The sequence below is a fragment of the Notechis scutatus genome, chromosome 1 (genome assembly GCF_049901735.1).
Source record: "Notechis scutatus isolate UNSWTSFEM ecotype Mainland chromosome 1, rNotScu1.2, whole genome shotgun sequence".
Classification (NCBI taxonomy): domain Eukaryota; kingdom Metazoa; phylum Chordata; class Lepidosauria; order Squamata; family Elapidae; genus Notechis; species Notechis scutatus.
In genome coordinates, this window is record NC_142009.1 from 33,038,819 (window position 1) to 33,057,012 (window position 18,194).

At 35.1% G+C, this 18,194-nt stretch overlaps 1 protein-coding gene across 27 annotated transcripts in view; it reads right to left on the bottom strand.

The window, feature by feature from the left end:
- NRXN1 (neurexin 1) overlaps window positions 1–18,194 on the bottom strand; it is a 928,975-nt gene that overhangs the window by 62,840 nt on the left and 847,941 nt on the right. The window lies entirely within an intron of this gene.

Consider the following 18,194-nt stretch of genomic DNA (forward strand, 5'->3'; position numbering starts at 1 on the left):
TTCATTACTAAGTTTTCTAATAGATTGATTTTGTGCTATCAAGTTGGAACTGACTCTTAATGACTACATAGATAAATTGTCTCCCTATTAAATTTGGAAGAAACAGAACTGATGCAGAGTAGCTTGAGATAAAATTTTAGTAGCGTTTCATGGCTGCTACTGATAATGTATTTCAAGTGAACCATCCACAGTGAATTTGGAAGTTCTTCCTAGGCAAGAAACAGTAAATGATTCTTGAAGGATAGATAAGATGAATGCATTTTTCAGTTTGTGCATGTTACATTGGATAAGGTTTCCATATAGGCTTTAATTTATAGCATTAGGTTTTCCACAAAGACATAACAAATCTAAGTAACTCCTCAGGCAAAATACAGTGGCATTATGAGAAAGCATTTATGGAAGAATGCTCTGCAAAATTTCTAATCTCAATCATACTTGCTTCCTCAGTATTCTATCAGATCATTTTGTTTGATTTCTGAAGATAAAATATTCAAATTTAAGCTTTTTCTTCAATTTTAGTGCAGATCTCAGAAATAACAGAATTGGGACAAACCAAGAACCTGAAGGCACACAGTCATGATGAGGAGCTGACTGTAGCTGATAAGAGAAGTCTGTTTTTTTCTTACATCTCTTGCAACCAGTTAACGTAAAAAATGTAGAAAAAGTAGGAAGATGTGAAAAATAAATTCCTGTTTTCTTGGTTCTAGTTGACATACTGTATAGTGCAGTCAACCTGGGGAAGACCTTCAAAATGGCTGAAATGCTCTGTAAATTATAACAGCAACCAGACAATGGATTAATAGCTTTAATAACTAGCTAGCTCCTTTTTCTTGTCATATTCAGGTTTACATCTAAGCTCAAAGGCAGAAGAAATGCTTTCTCAATGCCACCTTTTGAATATGTTAGTTTTTATTTAAAAAAACAAGCCTTCAAATTGCACGGAATGCTTAGCACAGATTACATTTTAAAATATCAGTTATCTGAACTTGCAAGAATAATGTGCAACATCTTGTAGCAATATCCAAGCTAATTTAACATGTTGAATTAGCATCTAGGAATGGAAGATAAGTGCAGAGGTTTCATTATCTTTTTATACTCCATTTTTCAAGCAAATACACTTGACAGATTATTCGTATTCATTTTACACTGTACACATTTGTTAAACCACAAATTAGCAGTTACTTTGGTTATTTAACTGGTGTGTGTGTGGGGGAAACTCTCCTTTTATTCAAAATCTAGAGTTCTGCTTGAAGGTATTTGCTTTTCTCTATATTTGTTGGCTAATGCTGGACCCAAAGGAATTAAGAAAATTAGACAGGGCAATGGAGCTTCATAATTAGATCTTTATTTCTTTGTTTAGAACAGGAGTGTCCAACCTTGGCAACTTTAAGACTTGTGGACTTCAACTCCCAGAATTCCTCAGCCAGCAAAGCAAAGTCCACAAGTCTTAAAGTTGCCAAGGTTGGACACCCCTGGTTTAGAATAATCTCAAGAAGAATGGGGGCAGGGACAATTTAGATGTCCTCTCCTCTTTCCATTTTGCTCTTTCCTTCTTTTGAAACACAGTGGATATAGAAAGCCCTCACGCGCCACCCCTATTAAAATTCCAGGCTTTTAAGATGTAAAAATCAGAATTCTTTTCACCTTTAACATAATTTATAAGCTGTAAAATTCAATTAAAGAACAAGTCTTAAAGGGAGAAAATAAAAAAAGAAACTAGAATATAATGTGGCTGCATCAACCAACAATTAACCAATCACATTCAAACTGACAACTGACGTCAGAACATACCCACCATCAATTAAAGTGACTCCGACCAAGCCCACATTAAGTTCAGCTGTTATGGTAGAATTTTTCTGACATTTATTGGGCTGCAAAAGCCATGGTCTTACAAAGGGTCAAAGCAAAAGCCATGGTCTTACAAAGGGTCAAAAGCCATGGTCTTACAAAGGGTCAAAGGCATCTCATTGTTGGAAAGTATCAGTCAGGATAAACCACGGAACACAGTGAAGACAGTGGTGAAGAAGTAGAGAAAATAACAACCAGTGACATTACCAAGAACTGGATGTCCCCCCAAAATTGATGAAAAACAAGAAGAGAACTTGTCTGATGGTGCCAAAAGACCTAAAGCAACATTTAAAAAGTTGCAGGAATTTTTGTACTGGTTATGTTACTTATGACACCAATCTCCTGTATTCTTTGCATTTCTGGGTTGTGGGGTGGGTGGCAAGATGGAAACAAACAAAAATGTCCAAGCCCAACTATATTTTGCCAAAAGCTACACCAAATCTGACAAAAGCATGGAAGGAAAATGTGTTATGGTCTGATGAGATCAACACCGAACCTTTTGGCCATAATTCCAAAAGTGTGTTTGGCACAAAAACACTGAGCATCACCAAAGTACACCATACCTACAGTGAAACATTGTGTAACAGCATTATGATTTAGCTGCAACTGAGGCTTTAGTCAAGGTGGAGGAAACTTGAAATATCAGTCAATTTTGGCATGGAACCTTCAAGCCTCCACTAAAATGCCTTTCAACCTTTCAACACAACAATTCAAAGCATACTTCCAAATCAACAAAAGAATGGCTTCACCAGAAGAAGATGAAAGTTTTGGAATAGCCCAGCCAGACTCCAGACATTAATCCAATTGAAAATCTGGGGAGTGAGCTGAAGAGAGCTGTGCACAAGGGAGGTTCTTGCAGTGTAACAGATTTGGAGCACTTTTGCAAGGATTCCCAAGGCAAAATGTTCCATGCTGATAAGCTCCTACCCCAATAGACCGAATACAATCATAAAATCAAAAGATGTTTCAAAAATATTAATTTAAAGGTGTGCATCTTTATGCAACCATATTGTACTTTTTTTTTACTATTTCCCCCCTAGAAGATTTTTGTTTCTTTTTCAATTGAATTGTACAGCTTATGTTAAAGGTGGAACACATTCTCAAGTGATTTATCTGATTTTTTTTGCATCTCAGGAACCTAGCATTTTAACAGATGTGTATAGACTTTCTATATAGGGACTTTCTATATAGAAAAGAACTTTCTATATAGGGATGTGGTGGCTCAGTGGCTAAGATGCTGAGCTTGTTGATAAGAAAGGTTGGCAGTTCGGCGGTTTGAATCCCTAGCGCTGCATAACAGAGGGAGCTCCTATTACTTGTCCCAGCTTCTTCCAACCCAGCAGTTCAAAAACATGTAAAAATGCAAGTAGAAAAATAAGGAACACTTTGGTGGGAAGGTAACAACATTCCATGCACCTTCGGCATTTAGTCATGCCAGTCACTTGACCGCAGAGATGTCTTTGGGCAGCACTGGCTCTTTGGCTTTGTAATGGAGATGAGCACCGTCCCCTAGAGCCAGAAATGACTAGCATGTATGTGTAAGGGGAACCTTTACCTTTATAGACTTTCTATATCCACTGATCTTGGTGGAAGATAATTTGCTTTTCAAACCTGTTTTCAGGAGGAAAGAATTTTGGTGAAATTCTGATGGATGAAGCATGATATTGCATTCATTTAGCTTTGAAATGGTCAAGTCAGATGGTCAGATAGGTATGTTGTTTTTCATTGTTTAATTTCCTCTTCGTGATTTGCAATCTCCCTGGCTTCTTATATCTATAAACTACTAAAATTCTCATCATGACCTTTAGTTAGGCAACATAGTGCACCATGGGTCAACAGATTTGAACCAAGAAATCTCAAATAGAGTCTAAAATTAACAAAAAACTTGTCTAAAATTTGTGAAGGAATTAAATTTGGGGAAGTTATGGCTGCTTCAATGCTACTAGCCACTTGTCAGTTTATGTAAGGAAATGTGTCTGAAATGTTAGCCCAGTGGAGTATGGGTTATGTAGTTTCAATTAAATTCTAAAGGAAGTTTTTAGGACAGAAATCTACCTATGAGATAGTTCTTTTTTGTGTAAAGAATGGGAAGCCTTGAAAACAGCAGAATAATATAAAATCTGCAGAAGAAAATAATCCCGTCAGAGGTACCTTCTCTATCTTCATCAAGAACATACACTAAAACAAGCAAACAAACATAACAGAGAAAATTGACAGGGATTCTCAAGCCATCCTGAGAGTAAGGCAAAAAAGCAGATGTGTCTGTCAAATAAACAACTGGAAAATGGAAAAGATACAGTTTGGAAACACAGTGATGGCATTCTCTTTTCACATTATTCAATCTATTTCCTTACCTTCTTACCCACACATCCAGCTATCCAGCTTTCTTTCTTTTTTTACAGGGCATTCATTTGTAAATCATTTCTAATCAAACTACATTTCTGAATATCACTGTATTCTAAATTAACATAACTACATCTTTTAGGCCAATAATTGCATCATAAATTGAAAAAAATGTAATATTAGTCGGGCAACCATTTGACCTGGGAAATAGTCTCAGCAGTGCAGATTAAAAAAAAAAAAACTGCACAAAATTTTAGGTGTCTCCAGTAAGGAGTGTAAGTTTGTGTTTACACTGGGAAAATACTGTCTCTCTGAATCACATCCCTCTATGTATTTGAATTAGTGATTTAAGAGATGATTGCAAATCTTGGCTATCTAATTAAGGCTGGAAGACATTCAGACATGCACTAAATCTGTCAACATGCATAAATGGCTCTTAATCATTCCCCCTCTCAGTTCCATCTTTTTTGTTTAATAGTTTTGCTATCCTGTAGTCTCAAATCTTCTGCAGATTTTCCTTCTTATGGCGAAGAAGCAAGCTAACAAACAAATAAAATTTTGGGAATATTTATGACTAAGGTCTAGGGAGTTAAAGGAATATCAGGACCAATAGGACAAGACAGATAATACTTTTTTTAAAGGAGCAGGGGCCAGATAGAAAAACACTACAATTCTCTGTGTGTGGAAGGTGTGAAAAATGAAAAAGATAGCTTGAATTCATATATTGTTTACATGTTTGCAGCCAAACATCTAATATTAAATTACTAGATTAATATTAAATTGTTAGATAACTGAACAAATTGACCAGTCACAGTATATATTGTAGTAGCATACTGAGAACTAGTAAAATAAATTCTAGGTCAAGTGAAGCTTTCTGAAGGCATGTAGTCTACTTCCAGAGGATTAATGGCAAACTAGACATCCCTGAAGGAGTAGGGATGGCATTGCAGTGGCAATCAATGGCCAGACGGTGAATTCTGTCTCTCTGGAAAAAGGAAAGATCATGAGATCAAAATTGTATTCTGCTTCTTAGAAATAGACTGGAGGAACTGAGGCTTTTTGTGATTGATTTGTGAGTTGATCAGCTAATAGTTGAAGGATTTCAATCAAACTCACAGATGTAATGTAGCCTATATAGGTGCAAAGTTTGCAGGGTCTGATTTCTTAATCACTTTCAGAAATGCTTTTTTATTATTAAGAATTTTTGGAGTGACACATTTTTTATAACATACGATGTGATTTTCCCTCAATCCTTAATGAAAGAAGTTTTAAATGTAAGTTTAAGAAGGAAAAACAAGTTTTGTTTTGAAATAAATAGCAAATAGGTGATTAGAATGTTGATTTTGGAAAGTAGACTAATGGTTCAGATGGATTTGAAATAAGGTTTTGAATTAATTATAAGAATCTGTTCCATGGGGGAAAATGCTATTGTCTTGCCTTGTTAAAAAACATGTTAGGATGGAACTTTGAAGGTTGGACACTAGAAGGAACTAAAAGTAAGTAACTATTACAATTAAAGGAGAAGAATACCAAAATATGATTTACTAATACAGAATACAAAATACTTCAACATTGGATGTATTGAAGGATATTTGTGAACAATGGATAAAGAAGATAATTTTACAAGTGTCTGCCATTATAAATAGATTGTGTTTAAAAGATATTATGAAAGAGGAACATGTTTTATCAGAGAAGACTGAAACTTGAAAACAGATTTAAACAAGAATCATATTGAAAAATAGTGGTCTTAATAATAAAAAGGGATATACAAAATAAATCAAGAGTGATCTGACTACTTTTTCTATATTGGATTTACAAAAGGTGATTTGTTAAAGTTTTGAAGGATTTTATGAGGACAGAGGAAAAAAATGAAAAGAAATAATATTCTAGAACATTATTTGAAGGCATTAAAGAGCAAGATTGTTAAAAGTAAAGGAAGTAATATAAAGTTGGTTTATTTAATCAAGATTAGAATATATATGTTGTTATCTCTGGTAACCCTTAATGGACTTTTGCTGATGAGTTCTAAATGATGAGGCTTTAAAGACTTGCTTAGAGATAAGAGAATATGGGATGAAGAAAGCATGTATTGTATTTTAAGAGAAGGTGATAAATTAATAAAATTGTTTATACTTATTCTGGTGAAGGGGGGGAAACATTTTTTTTAATCTTTTTTCTTTTCTTTACCATAGTATTATTTTTTCTTTCTTTTCTATTTTTTCTTTTCTGCACTTTTCATTTTTTTCTTTTTACTCTTTCATGTTTTTAGATTGTATTAGTTTTTACCTTTCTGATTATAAAGTTCAATAAAATTATTACAAACAAGTGGAAGCCTTTCTGCATAGAGTTGTGGGTCTTTAATATAATTAAATATGGGCATGTTTTCAATGGCCTGCAATTTCATACGGTATTCCATAATGGGGATTAACGATTGCAAGAAATGATAATTTTCTAGATTCAATATTGTATTGCATATAGTAATAGATTGCTAATTATCTTGCCTTTTAAGAACCTGAAGTCTGTTCAACTGTTCTTTTTTCAGAGACAGATACATATCCGCCCCCTCACAGGCATATATTATCTTCTGTATTGTTTAAACAGCCTACCATTCTTGCTTTCATGTTAAGAGGGAACATATGAGAATCCTTAACAAACAACCCATTTAACTATCCACTGTTCTGCACAGTATTACTTAGCTTTTTTTGTGAACAGAAATAAGAATTGAGTTTTGAAAACAAAGGATATGACATATAGTACATCAAGACTGCTCTCTGCATTATTTTAGGAGATGTTTCTCAATTTCATTAGTTCTTTTAACAATTTCCTTGCCAGCTTGACTTATTAAAGCTTGCCAGTAACTCATTTAACCAAGGGGCTTCTGTCTGAAATTCAAAAACATGAACACTGAATAAACTTCTATGTTCAAGGCTCTATCTTATTTTTAGTATAATTTTTATTTAAAAGTTTTAAATAAGAATGTAAAAGTTAGCATAAACTAATAGACAATAAGAAAGGAAAGAAAGAAAATCAATGAAAAAGCAAGAAATGCAAGAAAAGGAAAAGGGTTAAAGAAAATAAAGAAAAACCATATGAAGAGGTAGCTTCCAATGTCCTAATGGCAATTATAAGTCCAAATATATTTTGACCTTTGTCTCTAAAGTTATATTATATTATTCTTTTGATAATCTTTTGATAATTCTTTGATAATCTTTGATAATCTATATTGTTGAACAACCAAACCTGTAAGTAAGGTATTAATATATAAAATATAAAATTACACAAAACATTTATTAAGAGACTTCCAATCATCAAGAAATGTTAATAGTGTCCTTTCTCTAATCAGAAAGGTTAATTTATCCATTGTTGGATAAATCTGTAAACTTCACCAATCATTCCTCCATAGTGGATATAGTGTCAAATCTTTCCATCTCTGTGCATAGAATAATCTTGCTGATGTGATAATATACTGAAATAATCTTCCATGTCTTTTTTAAAAACTGTGTATCTGTTAATCCTAAAAGGAAAAGTTCTGGTTTCAATTGAATATTAATCTTTAAAATCCTTTGTATCAAAATAGGTATTTAGATCATTTTTTAAGCTTTTGTTACATGCATGATAAAATATCCCTTTACGTTGTTCACATTTTCAACATACATTTGAAGTTCCTTAATACAATATACATAATTTATCTGGTGTTTAAAGTCATAGTGCAGAATCGCTTTGAACTGTGAGATAGGTGCCATGATAGATGATGGACAGTCAGAAAGACAGATCACATTAATGGGAGTTGCAGTACTTGCACAACTGGAAGATGCCAGGTTGTGGAGCAAACCAAGTAGATCTCTATACCAGAAAGCTATGCAATTTTAGGTTGCACTGAAATTGTAAAATATGCCATCTTTGAAGCAGCCAAAGTGCAGAATACTTGCTTATCTAAAAAAGGTATCCTTCATTTTTAAAATAACATTATTTGGAGGAAATTAAACATTTGAAATAAGGACAAAGATGAATTACTTAAATAACTGATTACATATACTTTCATTTGCATGAAAGCATCCCTATGCTGTTTTCTCATTCACTGTTAATGAATAAATCATTTGGTGGCCTCGTAGTTCTATGCAATTAAAACATTAAAGATTTTGAATTTCATACAGAAATGAAAGATCCATAAGGGTTTTATGTGCAGCTGAGATCGCAAGTGGACCTAAAGTATTCATTTTTTTCTAGCTCTTCAACTTATACATGACTACAGAATATATAAGTGAATAGATCAGAAATGACTGTGATGACAACGGAGGGATTTATTAAGATGTGGCTGAAATGACAATGTTGATGTAATTGAAAGCCCAAAACATTTTTATGTTGTTGACTTCTTTTATTTGAGCACATAAAATAATATTGATTATTCAACATGTTTAAATTAAGGTTATTTTCAAGTGAGGTAATGGAATAATCATTCAATCAAGGAATCTGCACTATCAAATATAATACAAATGTGATCAGATCCAGGTTTGGGTATGAAGTTATGGGTTCTCTTTCACTGGAAAGTCTTCCGAAAGTAAGTGAGTGATCATCTGGCAAAGATGCTATAAGAATGAGTGGGGTTTTAGACAAGATGACCACCAAGAAAAGACTGAGGAACAAACAACAAAATTGTTGATGCATGCTGGATAACTAAGAAAGCCAAAGAATATAAAAAAGTCAATATGCACTTCATTGATAATTAAAAGACCTTCAACTAGGTTGACCATGTCAAGCTCTGGCATTTACTTAGAAGAAAGGGAATCCCAGAATATCTCATTGTCCTCATGAAAATCCATGATAGGAATCCATGATAGGAATCATGATAGGAATCCATGGTCTGAATGGAACATGGTGAAAGAGAATGTCTCCAGGTTGGGGAAGAAATGCCCCTCCTTATTTATCCAATGCATATGATGAATATCTATTGAAGGAGTCTGTTAGAAATACATTGCATTCTTTATTATTTTTGTTTAATCAGTTTTATTTATTCCATTTTACCTAATCTTATTAATGTTCTATGTCTTCTATTCTGTATTTTGATATGGCTTTTGGCTAATCAACAATAATAAAGCTACTATTCAGGCAGCATAGACAGGAAGGAGATGAGTGTGCACTATGCTGATGACACTATCTTGATAACCAAAAATGCTAAGGATCTGCAAACTCTAGTAATCAAAATCGAGTACAGTAAAGAAAAGAAAAGAATACAGTAATATGTACAATTAAACATAGAGGAAACCAAACTAATGACAACAGGTACAAAAATCAACCTTAGAGCAGATAATATAAATAGCACAGTAGTTAATAACTATTGTCTTTTATGATCAATTATTAACAGTAAAGGAACTAGCAGTAAAGAAGGGGAGGTTGGACTTAGACAAAGTACGACCAAAGAAGTAATCAGACTTTTGCAATTTGGCAATTTGGTAATGGAGAAGACCTTTGACAATAGTAAAGCAAGCAAATGCACTCCAGAGCAAATTAGTCCAGTATTTTCATATGAGACAGTGATGACCATGCTAAAATTATCATATTTGGATTCATTATGCAAGGTTCTAGCTCTCTTGAGAAGTCAACAATACCTGGAAATGTGATGAGTCCATTCCATGCCGCTGTTTATTTTCTTCTCTTTGCTATACAAAGACAGCCACTAAGGGTGCACCTCTGGAAGACTTGAAGGGCCAGGTTGGGGCTGGAACAACTTGGAGAAGATGTATCTATGTGGTCACTAAAAGTTGATCTGATCTGACTGATTGACTGACTGATTGACTGACTGACTCCCACCCTCTCTCAGAGCTCCCTGAACTTTATTTTATTATTTTTTATTTATTTTGTCAAGCATGCATTTGATAATATATATAAGTATGAACATGATTGTTAATACATGAAATAGATAGGAATAAAAGGAAACATTAAGACAGGGACAGTAGGCATGCTGGTGCACTTATACACGCCCCTTAAAGACCTCTTAGGAATGGAGTGAGGTCAACAGTTGACAGTCTGAGGCTAAAGTGTTTGTGGTTATTGGAACAAACCACAGAGTCAGAGTCATTTATAGGCATGACAAATTTATAATCCTATAAACTTGTCATGCCTATACATACCCAAAAGTTGCCATATATTTTATTTTACAGGTATGTAAATTGATTGAAAAGAATTAACGACTTAGATGAGGAAATAGAAGGGGAACTTACCAAATTTGCAGATGATACTAAGCTGGCAGAAATAGCTAACACCCAAGAAGATAGGCTCAAGATCCAGATGGATCTTGACAGACTAGAACACTGGGCTATATCTAACAAAATGAAATTCAATGTAAAGTCCTACACTTAGGCAAGAAAAACCAAAAGTATACATATAGACTGGGTGAAACCAGTCTCAATAGCAGTAACTGTGAGAGGGATCTTGGAGTCTTAGTGGACAACCAGCTAAATATGAGCCAGCAATGTGCAGCAGCAGCCAAAAAAGCTAATGCAATCCTAAATTGTATTAACAGAGGGATACAGTCAAGATCAAGGGAAGTACTAATACCTCTCTACAAAGCCTTAGTAAGACCACACCTAGAGTACTGCATCCAGTTTTGGTCACCACATTATAAAAAAGATGTTGAGACTCTAGAAAAAGTACAGAGAAGAGCAACCAGGATGATTAGGGGAGCGGAGGCTAAAACATACAACGAACGGTTGCAGGAACTGGGCTTGGCTAGTCTAGTAAAGAGAAGGACCAGGGGAGACATGATATCGGTCTTCCAATATTTGAGGGGCTGCCACAGGGAGGAAGGGGTCAAGCTATTTTCTAAAGCTCCTGTAGGCCAGACAAGGAATAATAGATGGAAACTGAACAAGGAGAGATTTAACCTGGAAATAAGGAGAAACTTTCTGACAGTGAGAACAATCAACCAATGGAACAGCTTGCCCTCGGAAGTTGTGGGAGCGCCATCGGTTGAGATTTTCAAGGAGAGATTGGACTGCCATTTGTCAGAAATGGTGTAGGGTCTCCCGCTTGGGTGGGGGGTTGGACTAGATGACCTACAAGGTCCCTTCCAACTCTGATTATCTGTATCTGTATCTATTTATATAAAGAAAAGAAGCAGGTGTACAAAAAGGAGAGAACAAAAAGTCTGGCAATATGATCAGTGTGATGTGAACATAGTTTTGGTCCTACCATCATTATCACCAGATTTGGCAAAGCCACTGGCATCCTAGGAAGCCTTCCTACGTGTATTCTTTGAGAATTCAGGGCTTTGTATGACAAAGTATAAGCATGAGGTTACTTTTTAAATTACCTGCATTGGGAGTTAGATGGGGGTGGTAAGTTCTGGTGACTTCCAGAAAGCTTTTGGTATCATTGTCTTATCTTACTGAATTGCTTATGAGATTTGGAGACTCTATTTTGTCACTTCGGTTCGTTCCACTTCGTAAGAAAGATGGCCCTAACATAAATATGCAGGAATCATTACCTAGACAAAGAAAAGACTGGGAAACATTTTTTAAGCTCTGGGAAATTAGATCCACCTAGAAGCAACTTGGGGAGGCAACTCTCTGATTTACTGGAGTGCAGTATATGAGGTGAGGAGATGCACCATAATCAGATGTTTGTTGTTACAGTCAATCTCAATAAAAATAATTTTAGTGTTTCTTGGTGTTGAGTTTTTGGTCTGGCTATTTAAGGCATCTGATATTACCATTCAAAACAATACCACTACAATGACCTTTACATGGAGCTGCAACTTGGACACTACAACTGGTCCAGGATGAGGTAGATTGCATATTTACTGACTACCAAAATTGAGAGCACATGACCTTGATTCTTTTAGTCTCTGCACTGGCTGCCAATTGGTTTCTAGCATTAAAAGGTGCTGATGTTTACCCAGTAAGCCCTTCATGGCTTGACACCTAGATACTCTCAGGATTGTATAATCAGAATAATTATTTTGGAGGACAGTCTCTTAACAACAATACACTTTTCATTACCTATGTGCTATGCTTTTTATTTTATTTTTAATTTTGTCTTTTGGGAATTTCATGATGTCACTGTTTACATTAACTATACTGTGAAAATTTTAACTCCTATATTCTATACTCTCTATAAGCCACTGAGAGCCATCAGATTGGGGCAGGATATAAATTTTACCATACTGAGCAACACTGTCTCTCCCAGAAGACTGGGATCTGACTTCCATGCCCTCTCTCAGCTTTAGCTGCCATTCCTTTTGTTGCTGCTCTTTTGATAATGTGGACCACAATTCACTTTCTCTGAATTCCTGTGCTCCCAAAGGCACCAGCAACAGAGCAAATTTCCTGTCAGAAACCTGGTTGCTCTCCAAGGACAGAAGAGTCTCCAAGAAAGTTCAGCAACAAAATCAGCACTGGCATGAGCACAAATCTGCAAAAATTCTATTTCCCATTTTACACTACTTCATTTAGCATTACAATTTTCTTTCTTTTTTGTGTGTGTAAATTTTATTTGAGTTTTCACAAAGAAATACAAATAAAACATCTTTTTTGAAAGTAGCGTGATCCCGGGTTACATTTCTTCGTACAGACACAAATTCAATTTCATGCTCATTTTTATGTTCAATTCCATATCTTATTACTGTTTTACATTTTCTACATAGCTTCTCCCCTCTTTTAATTTTCTTAATTTTATTTTAATTATCTTATCTCGATTCAAATCCTTATATTTATACTTTTTGTCTGTGCTGTTTCAATTTCATATTTTCTTTTCTCATTAAACAAAGTTTCTCCTGTAGTTGCTGATTGGAGTATGACACCTTTATATATTTTAATTTTATCCATTTAACTCTTATTTAAGCCTCAATATATACCTTAAAGTTTAACATTCAATATAATACATAACTTCAATTCGGATTCTGCTTGGTACATTCTTAAAATACACACTATATTCTTAAAAAGAAAAAAAAAGGATTATAAATATATGTAGTTAAAACAACACATTCCATTCCAATTCTATCATTAATATTAATATTCATTAAAATATTAACTTCTTTAACATTACTTTTCAATTAAATATCATACTTCTATGGGAACAGTTATAAGTTTTCCATAATTAACTTCCACCCCTTCTTCACTTATATTTTATAAAACATTAACTAATTAAAATGTTCCCGTCCCTTCCTAATTCAATTCTCTCATTTATTTTATTTCATTTATTTTATTAACAAACATTTCACAAGATTACAATAGCTATTTTATCCCTCATTTTAATCATACACTGTTTCCAATTTTCTAAAATTAATTCTAATACTAATATAACAATACAATCTTATGTACCTTTACAGAATCCCCTTTTCAGTTAAATTTTCACCCATTATCTCTAAATAGGCCCTGTTTCTCTATATCTTGTTTTTGTCCTTTATAACTTCTTTTCCTTTCCTTCTTCCCTCTCTTCTTCTCACTCCCCTTTTTACCCCCTTGTCTCTCTACCTCTATTTCTCTCTTCTATATTCCCCTTTTCTGTTGCTTTCCAATATTATACTTATTTTTCGAACTATTTTTCTTTTCTTTGGTTGTTTTTTTAAGTCTTAAATTCTCCATTCTCTTTCCCCCCTTTCCTTTTTCTTCCCCACATAGAATTACTTGTTCATTAAAGATGGCTTTTTCTTTGTCCCAGTCTTCTTGTTTTGCAGACGTTTCTTGTTGTTTCTCATAGTTCCAAATCTCCATTTCTAAGAATTGAAAAAATGAAGCCGAAAGAGCCTCTCCCTTCTTGTGCATCTTCTTTGTACTTTTTAAGTTCCATTTTCAATTCATCCAGAAGTAGTGCCATTATATAAATTTTTAAACAACCACCCGATTAATTTTAGTCATTCAAATGCAATAACCAAGAGTCCGATGATCACCAAATAATCCAAATACACGCAAGCTGTTTTTTTTGCCTTTTTTCACTTTCTCTTCCTGGGGTTCTACAATTTAGTTACCAAGTTTCAGTTAAAATGTATCTTTTAAAAGTCTTGTTAAAGTTCCTTTTAATTCCAGGCAGTCTCCTCCCTTTTTCCAGATCCTGCCCTTTAATTCTTTTTCTCTCCTTCCCTGTTTATAAAAAACTTTTTAATGTCCAGAAATCTTTAATATTTCTTTGACATTTTATTTTATTTTCAGCTTAATTGTCTGTTGATGTCAAAGCAGATTTTTTCCCCAATTTTCTTACTTAAGTCTCTTGGTTGTCAGTATAGGGAAAGGGAGAGAAGAAGAAAAAAGCCAAACCTTTCCCTTTTCACTTTCCTTCGCTGCTTCCTAATCTTCTTTGGGAACGATGTTACTTTTTTTTTTAGTTTAAATTCCAGGGTACCTTAGTTGTTGCTTTTGCAATTTAACCTGGTCAGCCAGAACTTTCACTTCTTATCTTCCTCCTGCACATTCTTTTCCGGTCGAGTTCTTCTTTGAGGTGGCCATTTCTGACCACCGCTGCAACCGCCTTCAGGAAAGGGAGTAATGGCCAGCTGAGGAGGAGGGATGCGGCTCTCCTCAACCCTGTTGGCAGTCTCCCCCCTCTTCACCACCTCTACGGGATGGCTTAGCCCCGAAACCAGCCGGCTCGGGGCGCTCCAGTGGCGAGCCTAGACTGAAACCGTGCACGATCGCGGATTTCTGTCTGTCGCCGAAGAGGCTCAAAACCAGAAACGACAATTTTCTTAAGCATAAATTATCCACATCCAGTACTATTTTCTGATTCCTTTATCACTTTGTGTTCTGTAGTAAAAATATGACCTATCATTCTGAATTAATACTAGGCTAACTAACCAAGTAGTACTTCTCTAAGCCTAGATTTGTAAAGGGTGTGTTTGTGGGGAAGGCGGAATATTTGATAAAACAAGGGTCTTTTTTTTCTTTTGTTCAATACCTTCATATTTCTACTCATACAGAACTCTGAAAAATAATACTGCTTACCTGTTGTAAGACAAATAACGCAGACAAATATGCGAAAGTAAGTGTTACTAAGGGAGGTCTAAAAGAGTAGCCAAAACCTATCAAGAAGAATATATGTAGCAGGGAATGCAGTTATTCTGTAGCTATGGAATTGGCTTCAGCAGACACAGTAAATTTGAGAGTCCACAAAAAATCTTCTTTCAGAGCAGCCCAATAGCAAAGCATCTATAGATTTCTACTCTTAGAGAGAGTAGAGTAGAATAGAAAATAGAACTGTGAGGGACCTTGGAGGTCTTCTAGTCCAACCCCCTGCTTAGGCAGAAAACCCTATACCACTTCAGACAAATTGTTATCCAAACCCTTCTTAAAACTTCCAGTGTTGGAGCATTCAAAACCTCTGGAGGCAAGTTGTTCCACAGATTAATTGTTCTGTCAGATTTTCTAGGTTGCTTTTTTCCTTGATTGCTAATCAGGTGCTCAGGTGCTTTGGAGAATAGCTTGACCCCCTCTTTTTTGTGGCAGCCCCCGAGATATTGGAAGTCTGTTATCATGTTATCATGTCTCCCCTAGTCCTTCTTTTCATCAGACTAGACATACCCAGTTCCAGCAACCATTCTTTATATGTTTTAGCCTCCAGTCCCCTAATCACATTTGTTGCTCTTCTCTGCACTCTTTCTAGAGTCTCAACATCTTTTTTACATTGTGGTGACCAAAACTGGATGCAGTATTCCAAGTGTGGCCTTACCAAGGCATTATAAAGTGGCATTAACACGTGATCTTGATTCTATTTCTCTGTTTATGCAGCCTAGAACTGTGTTGGCTTTTTTGGCAGCTGCAGCACATTGCTGGCTCATATTTAAATTATTGTCCACTAGGACTCCAAGATCCCTCTCACTGTTACTACTATTGAGCAAGGTATCATAGTGTACATTTGTACCTGTACATTTTGTTTTTCTTGCCTAAATGTAGAACCTTATTTTTTTCACCATTGAATTTCATTTTTGTTGTTGATTTTTTGTTGATTTTTTGTTGATTTTGTTAGAAATCAGTTCCTGATTGGAACTGATACTTAAAGAGAGATTTTGAAGAGTATGCTGTTAAATAATAGTTTAGTAACATGTGCTGTTGAAATTCAGTGTTTTTCTCAAGCAATCATAGTCTCTCAGATTCTTGCAAAACATTACCTCATTTGTTGTTCATACTACATCCCCAAAGCGCATACTGGCATTCAATGACAATTAATCACTTTTCCTAAAGCACTAGGTAAACCAAATTATGGATCTGCTAAGATTTGCATTTGAAACCATGATCAGCTGACCGTGATATTTTCCCTTTTTGGGACACAAATATGGAAATATGTCATGTATGACTCTGGCTTCAAACAAATTTATTTGTATTTGCTAGATCTTTTCTATAAGTATTAACCTATGATGTATTTAGGGAGCTGGGTTTTTCTTAAAAAAAACAAACCAATTGTATGCATTGTTGTTTTGGGTGACAGTTTATAGAAAAATAGAAAAATTGGCAATCCCCAGTGTTTTGAATCAAAATTGAAAGAGTAAAGACAAACAACAGGTGGTAATTCTGAGCTAATAGAAGATAATGAAAGAGCATGAAAAATAGGGGAGAATGAATGTCCTTTAGCCTATCTTCAGAAGACTGTGTTCTGTCTGAGCAGAAAACAGAAAGAACAATAGGATACAAGAAAGAGCAAGAACAAAGTGACCCAATCAACTTTTGTTTCCAGCTCCACTGTTTGCTTAATCCAAGGGTCTTCAAACTTGGCAAATTTAAGACTTGTGGACTTCAACTCCCAGAATTCTTGAGCTAACATGACTGGAGGAGGAATTCTGGAAGTTGAAGTCCACAAGTCTTAAAGCTGTCAAGTTGAAGACCCCTGGCTTAATCCATCTAACACAGGGGTTTCAAACTCACACCATCATGGTGGCATCACGTGAACTGTCAGGACTTTTTTCCCCTTCACTAAATCGGGCATGGGTGTGGCCAGTGCGTGACACATCCAGCCCACAGACCAGGAGTATGACAGTCCTGATCTCACAGGAAAAAGTTTTTTTCTTGATTTAAAAACTGAGGGCACATTGGAGGCATCTCTAATTATAGGAGAGCCAGTTTTGTGTAGTGGTTTAAGATACTGGCCTAGAAAGTGGGAGACTGTGAGTTTTAGTTCCACTTTAGGAATGAAAGCCAGCTTGGGTGACTTTGGACCAGTCACTCATTCTAAGTCCAACTCACCTTACAGGGTTGTTGTGGGGAAAACAGGAAGAGGAAGAAGTATTATGTATGTTTGCTTGCACTAAGTTACTTATAAAGGAATAAAAGCAGGATAAAAATCAAATAAGTAGAAAAAAATTAAGAATGAATGGATATGTATGAAATCAGCAGCTCTTGATGCCTTTCATTTCTCTTTATAAATTGACTTTACATTTTAAGTTTTTATAATTTATAATTTAAATTTTTAGCTATGTGGCTGTTTGAAGATACTTTCCTGCCTGAGGTAGAGCTATAAAAGGATTTATAGCTAACTCACCCACCAAATCAATATGAACAACATTCAAAGCAAGGCATGTTATTCGGCACCTGAAAAACAGTGATAGGGGACCAGGGGATTCCATTAGCACTTCTGCCCATGGGTAGCAGTACCTAAAAACATATGAAATCACAACTTTTGCTGTTGATTTATGCCACCCAATTTGCTGCTTGAAGTGACAGCCTTGATTGCTAGGACCTACATAGTTCCCTATCCTGAACTCTAAATCCAAAGAAATGTAGACCCTGTTATATGTAGATCCCTACATCAGTATGACTCTTTCAATATCTCCCTGGGGTTATCTAAAAAAAAATCTACTCATCCAGTAAAAATGTATATATTTGTGTTTATGTAAATATGAGGTTATTTCAACATTTCAGAGATGAAATGAATGACTGTCTCCTTGAAAAGGAAATATCTTGGTTTTAAAAGTCCTTATATTTCTGAACGAATATAAGACTGATATGGCAGAAGGCAGTCCTAGAACAGTTAGGATTTTTATATTTAGGGCTTACATATGTATGATCCCACATCTGGGTCAT